The following is a 14098-nucleotide window of genomic DNA, read 5'->3' on the forward strand; positions in this document are numbered from 1 at the left end:
ATGATAATTGGTTCAGGTAATCAAATTACTAGTGAACTCCCACTTAAATCAGCATCCCTCAAGTTTTCTAAGTGTTACATGATCCAAATCAACTAACCCATATCCGATCATAACGTGAGTTGGGGTGGTCATTAATGGTGAACATCTCCATGTTGATCATATCTACTATATGACTCATGTTCTACCTTTCAGTCCTCTGTGTGCTCCGAGGACATGTATGTACATGTTAGGCTCATCAAGTTTAACCCAAGTATTTTGCATGTGTAAAACTGGCTTACAACCTGTTGTATGTGAACGAAGAGTCTGTCACACCCGATCATCATGAGGTGCTTTGAAACGATGAACTTTCGCAACGGTGCATCCTTAGGGAGAACACCTTTTATGTTGAAATTAAGTGAAGGGGTCGTCTAATAATGCTATCATCATCCTAAGCAAAATAAAGATGCATAAAAAGATAAACATCACATGCAATCAATATGTGACGTGATATGGCCATTATCATCTTGTGCTTTTGATCTCCATCTCCAAAGCACCGGCATGATCTCCATCATCACCGGCATGGCACCATGATCTCCATCATCGTGTTGTCATGTGGTTATCTCCGCCAACTATTGCTAACTCATAGCGACAAAGTAAAGCAATTACATGGCGTTTATTAATTGGCACACAGGTCATACAATAAATTAAAGACAACCCTATGGCTCTTGTCAGTTGTCGTACTCATCGACATGCAAGTAGCAAACCTATTATAAAAACATGATCATCTCATACATCAACATATATCACATCACGTTTTGGGCAATACCACATCACAACATGCCCTGCAAAAACAAGTTAGACGTCCTCTACTTTGTTGTTGCAATTTTTACGTGGCTGCTAGGGCAAACTATAAGAACCGTTTTTATCTACACAAAACCATAATGGTGATATACAAGTTGCCTTTAACCTTCTACAAGGACCGCAGTTGTGAAATCAGATTTAACTAAGGTAGGAGAGACAGACACCCGCAAAGCCACTTTTATGCAATACAAGTTGCATGTCAGTCAGTGGAACCGTCTCTTGTGCGAGGACAAGTAAGGTTGGTCTAAGCCGCTTCAACCCACAATACCGTCGAATCAAAATAAGACAAAATAAGTAAGCAATTTGAACATCAACACCCACAACTTCTTTGTGTTCTACTCGTGCATATACATCTACGCATAGACCTAGCTCATGATGCCACTGATGGGGAACGAAGCATGAAAATCAAAAAAATTCCTACGAACACCCAAGATCTAATCTGGGAGATGCATGGCAACGAGAGGGGAGTGTGTCTACATACCATTGTAGACCGAAAGCGGAAGTGTATATAACACGGTTGATGTAGTCGTACTCTTCGTGATCCAATCACGATCCAACCGATCTAGCGCCGAACGGATGGCACCTCCGAGCTTAGCACACGTGCGGCTCGGTGATGTATCCTTCTCCTTGATCCAGCAAGCGAAGGGGAGAAGTAGATGGAATCACAACCAGCTCGACAGTGTGGTGGAGCAACGGCAGCGCTTCGCTAAGTGGTAACGGGACGGAGAGGAGGGGTTGCGGCCCGGCCAAGAGCTGAGCCCTCCCCTTGCGCTTCCTCTCGTTATATAGGGGTGAGGAAGAGGCCGACCAGCCCTATCCCCTCCTCCAAGGAGGGGTGGCGGCCAAGGGAGGGAGTAGTGCCCTCCAAGCCAAGTGGAGGGCCCTCCCCTCTAGGGTTTTCCCACCCCAGGCGCATGGGCCTAGTAGAGGCTGGTGCGCCTGGCCCAATAAGGCCAGGGCGACCCCTACACCCATGCTATCCTATGGTGTGTGGCGGAACCCTCCGAGGGCTTTCGGACCCCTCCGGAACCCTCTGGAACCTTCCGGTGACTTCCCGGTACAATATCGAAAAAACAGGACTTTTCCCGCAACCCCGACAACAACTTCCTATATATAAATGTTTACCCCCAGACCATTTCGGAGCTCCTCGTGACTCCAAACAACATTCATTCACTAATACAAATATCCCAATACTACTCTAGCGTCATCAAACGTTAAGCGTGCGACCCTACGGGTACAAGAATCATGCAGACATGACCAAAACACCTCTCCAGTCAATAACCAATAGCAGACCTGGATGCCCATATTGGTTCCTACATATTCCACGAATATGTTCATCGGTTGAACCACGATGTCAAGGATTCAGTTAATACCGTATGCAATTCCCTTTGTCTAGTGATATGTTACTTGCCCGAGATTCGGTCGTCGGTATCTCCATACCTAGTTCAATCTTGTTAAGAAAAAGTCTCTTTAATTGTTCCATAATACAAGATCCCGTAACTAAACTCATTAGTCACATGAAGCTTCTTGTGATGTTGTATTACCGAGAGGGCCCAGAGATATCTCTCCGTCACATGGAGTGACAAATCCCAGTCTCGATCCATGCAACTCAACAAACACCTTAGGAGATACCTGTAGAGCACCTTTATGATCACCCAGTTATGAAGTGACGTTTGATAGAACACAAGGTATTCCTCCGGTGTTCGGGAGTGGCATGATCTCATGGTCTAAGGAACAAATACTTGACATGAAGAAAGCTGTAGCAAATAACTAAGTAATACGATCTGGTGCTAAGCTTACGGTTGGGTTTGTCCATCACATCATTCTCCCAATGATATGACCCCATTATTAAATGACAACTCATGTCTATGGTTAGGAAACCTTAACCATCTTTGATCAACGAGCTAGTCTAGTAGAGGCTTACTAGGTACACATTGTTGTTTATGTATTCACACATGTATTTAAGTTTTCGGTCAATACAAATCTAGCATGAATAATAAACATTTATCATGAACAAGGAAATATGATAATAACCATTTTATTATTGCCTCTAGGGAATATTTCCAACAATAACAATCCTACGTCTCGTGCTCCGAAGAGGCTTTCCTTTCTCTGTGTATAAACATGGTCTTAGAGAGAGTACGAGGGTGTTTGAGAGAGAGAGAGAGATGGAAGAATGAGAGAATGTCCGTAAGCTATGTGGTGGGGTGGCTTATATAGAGTGTGCCACCCCCTCACTTCTTATGTTACAAAGTGGAGCATCATGGCCATTATATTAGCCCACTATGAAGTTGTCATCAGTATCCACTACGAAGGTGATGCTTCAACTGCCCTGTGTGACTATTGGCCTTCACATACCCGAGTAGATGATACGACAGGGTGGTCGATGGCCAGCTGAGTAGTTGATACATTGACCGAGTGATGTTGTCCGAGTGATGTGGACCTAGATGCTTGTCCGAGTATTGTTGGCATAGATACCATCCGAGTAGGTAGTACTCCGTCCGGTCCTTTTTGCTCCGCGTATGAGATTTGTCTCAAGTCAAACTTTACAAAGTTTGACCAAATTTATATTAAAAAATATCAACATCTACAATACCAAATATATATAACTATAAAACTACATTTCATAATGAATCTAATAATATTGATTTGACATTGTGAATGTTGATATTTTTTCTGTAAGTTTGTTCAGAGTAGAGATACCTTGACTTCGAACAAAACTTATATGCAGCCTGAAAAGGACCGAAGGGAGTATGTCTGACATCTGAGTAACTTGTTGTATGGTATGAAATTGATCTGGACCCACCTGAAGTGTGGACCCCATGCTTTATGATATGTTAACCCTTCATGGGCCTACCTATTATGCGTATCCACAACAACTGGCATGCTTTGAACATAATCAAGCATCTCCTGAACAACATGCAGTTGTACTTCTTGTTACAAAGATGTTCACGAGCCCATCTCTCTCCACAGATAAAACACAATGTTAGGGCATATGTCTCCCTAAGTGGTTTTAGTGATTGATGACAATGTGCTCGCGGACTAATCGTGTGCATTGAGCGTTTCATATTATCAAACATATGGCTCAAGACAATTTGTGCCCCTCGGAGTTTCAGAATGAAGACAGTTTTCTTTCCTACGTTCTTTTTCGGTGGACTTGAGTCATAGGGAAAACCGTACTATCAAGAGGGAGTCCGCTTTGGAAAGGTTGGGTGGAATCATCATGTACACACTCATATTGCACCCATCTCATCTTTTGCTTCTTTGGAGTAGTCCATCTGTTTTGCTGAAGAAGTGGTGGAGAGCTGCAAGCGGTAGTACCGCTGCTAGTTCCACTTGTACTACTGCTCACTATTGTGGTCTCGACTTTTCATGTCGGGTTCTATGGTAGTACTGCTGGGTCACTATCGTGCTGTCTTGTTTGACCCTACAGGACGAGCGGAAGTGGGAGCAGTAGTAGAGGCGGTAGTACCGCCCCTACCACCGCTACTACTACCGCTTGGTGCTCTGTTCTCCCCTGTTTCTTCTTTCTCCTTGGCATACTGTAGGAGAGCGGTAGTACCGCTTGTGTGCGGGCTGAGAAGAGCATAACGGTTGGATCTGTTCCCCACTATAAAAGGGGGTCTTCTTCAAGAAGACTCACCTCTTCCTCCCACATACTCCATTGTTGCTCCAAAGCTAATTTTCGCTCGATCTCTCTCCCTAGCCAATCAAACTTGTTGATTTTCTAGGGATTGGTTGAGAAGGCCCCGATCTACACTTCCACCAAGAGAAATTTGATCCCCCCCCCAATCCCTTGCGGATCTTGTTACTCTTGGGTGTTTGAGCACCCTAGACGGTTGAGGTCACCTTAGAGCCACATTCCATTGTGGTGAAGCTTTGTGGTGTTGTTGGGAGCCTCCAATTAAGTTGTGGAGATTGCCCCAACCTTGTTTGTAAAGGTTTGGTCTCCGCCTTCAAGGGCACTAATAGTGGAATCACGGCATCTCGCATTATGTGAGGGCGTGAGGAGAATACGGTGGCCCTAGCGGATTTTTTGGGAGCATTGTTCCTCCACACCGCTCCAACGAAGACGTACTTCCCCTCAAAGGGAAGGAACTTCGGTAACATATCTTCGTCTTCACCGACTCCACTTGTGGTTATTTCTTACCTTTACTTTGTGCAAGCTTTTATTGTGTTGTATTCGTTGCTTGCTTGTGTTGCTTGTTTTGTTAGCATCATATAGGTTGCTCACCTAGTTGCATATCTAGTCAACCTATTTGTTGCTAACCCTAATTTGATAAGTAAAGTTAAAATTTGGTAGTTGCCTATTCACCCCCCTCTAGTCAACCATATTGATCCTTTCAATTGGTATCAGAGCCTCGTCTCTTTATTAAGGGTTTCACCATCCAAAGAGTATGGTTGACACCGAGGAGCGAGTGCCCGAGGCCGTGGAGTTGACTTCGATCACACGAGAGGACTTAAATGAAGCTATGGATTCACTTAAGACGTCTATGACGACCGAAGTCAATTCCATGCTCAAAGAATTGCTTGGGGGGGTTGAAATCTACTCGCGATTCATTGCTTGTGGTTAATCCCACCGCATCAGAGTCGGAGGCCAATTCCGGCAAGAAAGCGGCTAAAGGTACTTAAACTTTTCCCCCTCATAACAAGAATGGGACGGGAACCTTTGCCTCGGTTCCCCCTCCCCCGGTCTATGGAGGACCGGTCCCTAAACCTCATATTAACCACCTTGGTCCTCCTCCTAAGCTTGTAAAGGGTGATTTTCCTAATTGGGTTTTTTGCATCAAGTCTTATTTGAATCACAGCTCAACAAATCTTTGGAGAATCATCGAGCAAGGCTTCTACCCACATGATCCAAACAATTTCACCCCAAGAGAAGAGGCGGACAATCAATACAACCACCCCGCTTTGTTCATTCTTCAAGCCGCGGTTCCTCCTGAGGATCTAGCTCACTTGCGTCCCTTCACTCGTTCAAAGGATTGTTGGGAACACATCATATCTTTGTACAAGGGGAGCTCAAGCATCCAACGGTCCAATTTTGAAGTGGTCCTTGATGAGGCCGATAAATTTGTGATGCTAGAAGATGAGGATCCTCATGATCTCTACAGGAGGGTGACAACTCTTGCAGTTGCTCTACAAGACCATGGGAGCAAGGATACAGATGACAATTGGATCAAGCGCAAGTTTCTCAAGGCCATCATGCCTTTCAACAAGGCCATGTCCTCCGTGATTCGTTAAAGACCGGACTTCCACAGCTTGTCCTCAAGTGAAGTGTTGGATGAGTTTATTGCCATGAACGTCATGAACAAGATCACTGACAATGCTCTAGCCCATGTCCGGTCAAAGAAAAGCTCACCCACCCTTGCCTTGAAGGCCAAGGCCATTCTGGAAGAATAAGAGGAGAGTTGCCCCGAAGATACCAAATATGCTTACCATGACATGGCTCTTGTGTCAAGGCAATTTTGGGGGAACAAGAGGAACTCAAGGCCCAACTTCACCAAGAACAACTCAAGTGGCTCAAAGAACAAGCAATGAGTGAGGACTTGCTACAATTGCGGCAATGTGAGTCACTTTGTGGTGGATTGTCCTTATGAGAAGAAGGAAGACAACGGTGGCAAACTCATTCACAAAGACAAAGCCAATTCCTTCCTAAACAAGAACAACTTCACCAAGAAGATACCTCCAAAGGGCTTGGTGGCACATGAAGAGTACACCTCCGATGATGATGATGATGATGATACAAGTGGTGAAGGAATGTCAATGGCAACCGTGGCCATTGCCACCTCTTCCCCTTCCAAGGTGTCTCTCTTCGGCGCCCCCAACGAGAACCTCATCGCCAACTGCCTTGCCAAAGGTATCAACAAGGTAACCCCCAACATCAAAACCACCATCATTACTACTCCCTCATTGTTAGATTGTGTAGATGATAGCGAGGTGATGAATGTTGATGAGAATGAGTTTAATAAATTCTTGAGTAAGCTCAAGGGTGAACCCAAGAAGCACTTTGTTGCTCTCTTGGAACAACTTGGTGAGGCCAATGATATCATTGAGTCTCATGAGGATACTATCTCCAAGTTGGAGGGACATAGTCATGATTATGCCGATGAGATTTCGGATCTTTCCATTTCTCTTGAGGAAGAGCGAGGACTTTGTTTGGCTCTTGAGGAGTCACACAACGTTGTTCTTTCTAAATTGCAAAAAGATCTTGATCATGCTAATGTTCTTTCTCATGTGCTTAAATCTAAGAAAGCTGCACTTGGGATTGATCATGGGAAACTCAAAGAGGAGTTTGATATACTCAACAAGGCTCACAAGTCTTGAAGGGTGTTCACACTTCCCTCAAGGAGTCTCATGATCAACTCCAAGTGAAGCTAACCAAGGAGATAGCTACATGTCCTCCTTTCGTTCTAATTGATAATGCAAATGCTACTAACCCTTGTTGTGAGCATGTGCACCTTGTGGTGGAGAATGCCAAGCTGAAAGATGGGAAAATTTTGTTTTTGCCACTCTAGCTTTTGCCTACTTTGCTTATGCCACTCTAGAATTTGACATATCACTTTTGCCACTCTTAGTTTTTGACAATACATCACAAATGCCATTCTGTGGCAAAAGCAATAACTTTTCATTTCACTTTTTCCACTCTAGATTTTGACAATGTATCGCAATTGCCACTCTAAAATTATTGCTTTGCCACGGAATGGCAATTGTGATGTATTGTCAAAAACTAAGAGTGGCAAAAGTGAAATGTCAAATTCTAGAGTGGCATAAGCAAAGTGGTCAAAAGCTAGAGTGGCAAAAACAAAGTTTGCCCTTGAAAGATCAACTAGAGAAAGGCCTTGTGACTTGTATACAAGGCGAGAAGAATCTCAATGACCTTTTGAGTAATCAAAAGGAAGTTGTAGCAAAGGAAGGACTTGGGTATGTACCCAAGTCAAAGAATAAGAAGAAAAACAAGGCCAAGCAACCCATCCCAATCAAAGAAGTCTTCGTAAGCGGGAGAGGGTGCTCATGAGAAGAAGAAGAAGAACATGGGTATGGGTGGTAATGCCAAGAAGGGCAAGGCTACCCCATCTAACCAATCTAGCGACTTTAACCCTTCATATGTTCTATGTCGTGCTAGTGGTGGGCATGTTTATGCCAAAGTTGTTGGTTCTTCTTATGAGTACATTTAATGGTCTATATGGGTTCCTAAGACCCTTGTTGCTAACCTCAAAGGACCCATTCAAAAATGGGTACCTAAATCCAAGCATTGATATCTTGTAGGAGTTTGCTTCCAGTGGGGTGTCATGGTTGCTCAATAGTGGAGCAACAAATCATATGACCGAGAGCAAGGACTTGGTGGTGGATGTGCATCCAATTCCATCTATGCCCACCCATGTCCAATTCGGTGATCCTTCAACATCTAAGGTATTGGGACTTGGCAAGGTGGTCATCTCTCAAGATTTTATCTATTGAGAAGGTCATGCTTGTGGAGTCCCTTGCATACAATTTGCTTTCTGTTCGTCAACTTGCACTTATGGGATTTGCAACATTCTTTGATCTTGATATTGTGGCCTTTTTGTGGAGCAAGACTCTTAAAGTAGCTTTTGTTGGGCATGTCGAGAACGGTCTCTATGTGATGAACTTTTCGGAGCGACCCACTAAGACCGCAACTTGCCTAATGGCTAAAGTTGATGTGGGATGACTTTGGCATCACCGACTAGCCCATGTCAATATGAGATCTTTGCAAACTATCCTCAAGGGGGGCCATGTTCGTGGACTAACAAATGTGAGTTTTCCCAAAGACCGTGCTTGCAGTGCTTGTATCGAAGGAAAGCTTCATGAAACGGCTCACCGACCCACAACTATCATCTATTCGAAGAGGCCCTTGGAGCTCCTTCACATGGATCTCTTTGGCCCTCCATCCTTTGATAGTCTTGGGGGAATAAAGTATTGCTTGGTGATTGTGGATGATTACTCAAGATACACATGTGGGTATATTTCTTCAAGAGGAAGAGTGAGACTCAACAAACCGTCGTCAACTTTGCAAATGAAGCTCAACGTCAATATGAGGCAAAGATATTGATGATCCGAAGTGACAACAGCACCAAGTTCAAGAACTATACCTTGGGTGAGTTTCTTAGTGATGAGGGAATCAAGCACCACTATGCCGCACCCTATACTCCTCAACAAAATGGTGTTGCGGAGAGGAAGAACCGGACATTGATGGACGCGACAAGAACCATGCTGGCAGAATTCAAATCTCCATACAACTTTTGGGCCGAAGCCATCAACACTGCATGTCATGCATCCAATCGGCACTACCTCCGCAAAGGCCTAAACAAGACTCCCTATGAAATACTTACCGGTAACAAGCCCAACCTCAAGTACTTCTGGGTGTTCGGTTGTAAGTGTTTCATTCTCAAGAAAGGTGTTCATTTGTCTAAGTTTGAACCTAGAGCTCAAGAGGGCATATTTGTTGGTTCTGCTACAAACTCTCATGCTTACCGTGTCCTCAACAAGTCCACCAGACTCATTGAGGAGACGTGTAACATGAAGTTTGATGAAAATAATGGCTCCCAAGTGGAGCAAAGTGGTCTTTGTGATGTAGGTGATGAAATTTCTCCCCAAGCCATAAGAAGACTGGGGATTGGTCAAATACTCCCCATTGAGGAACCCCTTGTGGTCGAAGGAGAAGGACAATGCTCTACTCAAGTGGAGCCATCACCGACGCTAGACCCACACGCTTCCGAAGAACAATGTGAAGGCCCTCAACCAAGTGAACAAGATCAAGGGCAAGGTCAACCTCGTGATGAAGGTGGTTCACCGAATGATGCCCAAGATCAAGTTCATGACACCGAGCAAGCTCAAGATCAAGAGCAAGCTCAAGACGGTGCTCAAAATGATCAAGATGGTGAACCTCAAATCCCTATTGAGGAACTTCTAGAGCGCCGTGCCGCCAAGGTGGATTCCAATCTCAAGCATCAACAACATGTCATGGAGAATGTGCTTGGAAGCTTGAGAAAAGGGGTAACTACTCGTAGACAATTGTCAAATTTTTGTGAGCATCACGCGTTTGTTTCGTGTGTTGAACCCCAAAAGGTACATGAGGCGCGTGATGATGTGGATTGGCTCGAAGCCGTGCATGATGAACTCAACAACTTCAAGCACAACCAAGCTTGGGAATTAGTGCCAAGGCCAACGGGGGAACACAATGTCATTGGGACCAAATGGATCTTCAAGAACAAGAAAGATGCGAACGGTGTGGTTGTTCGAAACAAGGCAAGATTGGTGGCACAAGGCTACTCCCAAGTTGAGGGTATCGACTACGGTGAAACCTTTGCCCCCGTTGCTTGTCTTGAATCTATTCGCATGTTGCTTGCATATGCATCTCATCATGATTTTAAGTTGCAACAAATGGATGTGAAGAGTGCATTTCTTAATGGTCCTTTGAATGAGTTGGTATATGTCAAACAACCTCCGGGATTCGAGGATCCCAAGCTCCCCAATCATGTATACAAGCTCAACAAGGTGCTCCATGGCCTTAAACAAGCCCACGTGCGTGGTATGAGCACCTTACCGAGTTGTTGCAAGATCGTGGGTTTGAAATTGGGAAAATTGATCCCACTCTTTTTACTAAGAGGGTCAAAGGGGATTTGTTCATATGCCAACTATATGTTGATGATATTATATTTTGTTCTCCTAACAAATATTTCAATGATGAGTTTGCCGCACTAATGACCGAGAAGTTTGAGATGCCTATGATGGGAGAGTTGAAGTTCTTTCTTGGGTTCGAAGTCAAGCAAAGGAGAGAAGGAACGTTCATCAACCAAGCCAAGTATACCCAAGACATGCTCAAGGATTCAAGCTAGATGATGTCAAGCTGGTCAAGTTTCCATGCCCACCAAATGCAAGCTTGACAGTGATCCCAATGGTAAAGCGGTGTATCAAAAGGTATATCGCTGCATGATTGGATCCTTGCTTTACCTTTGTGCATCTAGACCGGATATCATGTTGAGTGTGGGAATTTGTGCATGGTTTCAAGCCGCACCTAAGGAAATCCACTTTGTGGTGGTCAGGTGAATCTTTCAAGATTTGGCTCATACCCCAAACTTTGGCTTATGGTAACCCAAAGGAGCAAGCTTTGATCTCATGGGTTATTCGGACTCGGATTGGGCGGGAGACTATGTGGAGAGGAAGTCAACTTCCGAAGGGTGCCAATTCCTTGGTCGCTCTTTGGTGAGTTGGTCTTCGAAAAAACAAAATTGTGCGTCTATCTCCTCCACTGAGGCCGAAGATGTAGCCGTTGCAAGTTGTTGTGCACAATTGCTATGGATGAGGCAAACTTTAAAGGATTAAAATGTCACTTGTGACAAAGTGCCTCTTCTATGTGACAATGAAAGTGCTGTCAAGATTTCATACAATCCGGTGCAACATAGAAAGACGAAGCACATTGAGATTCGTCATCATTTCATTCGGGACCACATCAAGCATGGAGATATTGAGATCATCTACATCAACACTCAAGAGCAACTAGCGGATATTTTCACCAAGCCTCTAGATGAAGCAAGATTTTGCGAGTTAAGGCATGAGCTAAATATCATTGATTCGAGCAATGTGGCTTGAACCTAGGCACACCCCACTGCATTCATCATTGTATCTCGTTCTAGATGTAGGCATGGACATAGGGGAGTATTGTTCTCTCAATGAACTCTCCCTCCCCCCATTATGCATAAATCAATCAAGTCTTTCACATTAGCCATTTCTTGATGGTACTTGTGCTTCAAAGATGAGTTTTGGCCATGGGCCCAAGGTTAAAATCATCACGGTGCCATACCAATTGACTCAAACATAGGTGGCTTCGGCCACCGCCCTCTCTTTGAGAGGTTACTTCTCAAGTTGGCTATTTGTTGTATCTAGTCTTGAGGACTTTGTGTGTGTTTTGAGTTGCTTCAAGGTTTCTTCTCTTTTCTCTTGCTTTAGTACTTGGAGTGTCTCTTCCTTTTGCTTCTTGTTTCTTGTCTCATCCCGAGCCTTTCCTTGTTCTTTCCTTCATTTTGCATAAGCCTCCTTTTCCATTTTTATTCCTGCTTGCTGTCGTCTGTGCGGTACTACCATGGAGTCCGGGTGGTACTACCGCCTTGCTCCCCTGTACTACCGCCCGAGCAGTACTACCAGGCCTCCTGCCATGGGTTCGTACCAGCGGGGCGGTAGTACCACTCCCCGAGCGGTACTGCCGCTTAGTGAGTGGGTGTGGGGCGTTATGAGTCGGGCAGGGGGAGTTTCCACTCCCCCATACCCATTCACCTCCCGCCTCCTCTCCATTCCTCTGTCAGGCAATGAGCAAGCACCGGAGGGCTGCCGGTTCTGGGCCGTCTCCCTCGATTCCGTCCTTTGGGATCATTCCCCACCCTCTCCTCATGCCATGGAAGCCGGTATTGCCCCCGTTCCTCTCTCCTATGACTCTATTTCTTGAATCTAGGTCTTGGGCTCTATGAGTTGATTTCATCGATTTTTGGTAAAATCGAGGATGAGTAGGACTTGGGAGACTGCTAGAGTAGGTAGATTGAAGGTTTAACCGCGAAAATTTGAATTTGGCACCTCCGGTAGTACCGGATCTCTCCGCGGCAGTCATCAGCCCCGCTGACTTCCGCCTCGAGCAGTACTACCGCTCCTCTGGAGGTACGGTACTACCGCCTCGAGCTGCCAAATTCCAGTTTTTACAATTCACCCTTCAGTCTTGTGTATCTCCTTTTCTTTGGCTTATGCAATTTGTTTACTCATGTGTTCCTTCGTGCTTTTGTGTGTGTGTTCCAGGTGGTAGTAGCTCCGGGCATCAGGCTCGTTGCAAGAATCCCGCACGTACCGGTGGCTCCAAGCGTTACCGTTCTGCTGATGTGCCAGAGAGTGGCACCGTGCCAGAGAGTGGCTTCATGCCAGTGAGTGGCTCCAGTGATCAGCCAAGATAGAGAGTCAAAGTGATTGCTTCCAAGGGCAAGGGGACCAAGGGTGCTCATCAGATGCCTGCCCTGGAGTTCTGTTTGGCGCATAAGCGCAATCCGTACCGGGTCCCTCAGGATCCTTCGCTTGCCAGTCATCCGTTTGGAACAAGATGCAGCAGTCTATCTATCATGATGTGCTGAAGGGAAAGAAGAATTTGTATGTGAAAGTCAAGTCCATTGACCTCACTCATATGGAGAAGGACTTGACTTACTTTGGAGCCGCTTTGTAGAGGTGCGAGGAGCTAGATATCAAGAGGATCATATCATTCAACAAGGACTTTGACGCGGAACTTGTGGCTCAGTTCTATGCCATAGTGCACTTTGGACATGATGGGGACAGGACTCTTACTTGGATGACCAATGGTTGATGTCTGTTAGCTTCTTGGAAAAGCTTCATGGAAAGTCTATCCTATGATGATAAGGGCGCCCAAAGCCCAATTGGGTTTCGCCCTCACCGGGAGGCTACTACTACTCACAAGGAGGCTCTTTGACCTTTCTCTACCAGGAAAGTGTCTGAAACTGGGCACGTCTCCTATTAGCTCTGGCCCTTTCTTGATATCATGCATCGGATCTTCAGGAACACTCTGTTTCCTCGCCTTGGCAACCATGATATGGTGCACTCCTTTCTGGTGGACCTACTTATCTTCTGCCAGAAGCAGCAGGGCACTCAGGAGGTGTTGGACGTTTCTCATGTTATGTGGTCAGAACTTCGCTCTGCGGTCATGCACTAGTACGCGTCGGTGCTATATACACAATTTTAACCCCTTTCCGCGACGGCATTTGGAACCGTCGCCAAGTGAGTGTGGGCGACAGGAGGGTCCTTCCCACACGACCCAGAAACCGTCGGGGATAGGCCCTCCTGGCACACAGGCTGGGGCAAAATGAGCTCGTGTGCGATCGGGCGAGGCATCAAAACCCAATCGTTTCGTTCGTATGTACATCCCACTCGTTGAATCCCAGAAAAACATTTCCGTTCGTATGTATATCACACACAGTCAATCCAAGGAATACGTTTCCGTTCTTATGTACAGCCCACACAGTCAATCCAGGGAAAACGTTCCCATTTGTATGTACATCCCACACAATCAATCCAGGAAAAAAGTTTCCGTTCGTATGTACATCACACACAGTCAATCCAGGGAAAATGTTTCCGTTCGTATGTACATCCCACATAGGTTTATCTATAGGCTCATGTGTGATAGGTGTAACTATCGCACACGCTCTGCCTTGGTTAACCATTTGCTTTTATCAACTACATCACACACGATATGATG

The sequence above is a fragment of the Aegilops tauschii genome, chromosome 5 (assembly GCF_002575655.3).
Source record: "Aegilops tauschii subsp. strangulata cultivar AL8/78 chromosome 5, Aet v6.0, whole genome shotgun sequence".
NCBI classification, from domain to species: Eukaryota; Viridiplantae; Streptophyta; class Magnoliopsida; order Poales; family Poaceae; genus Aegilops; species Aegilops tauschii.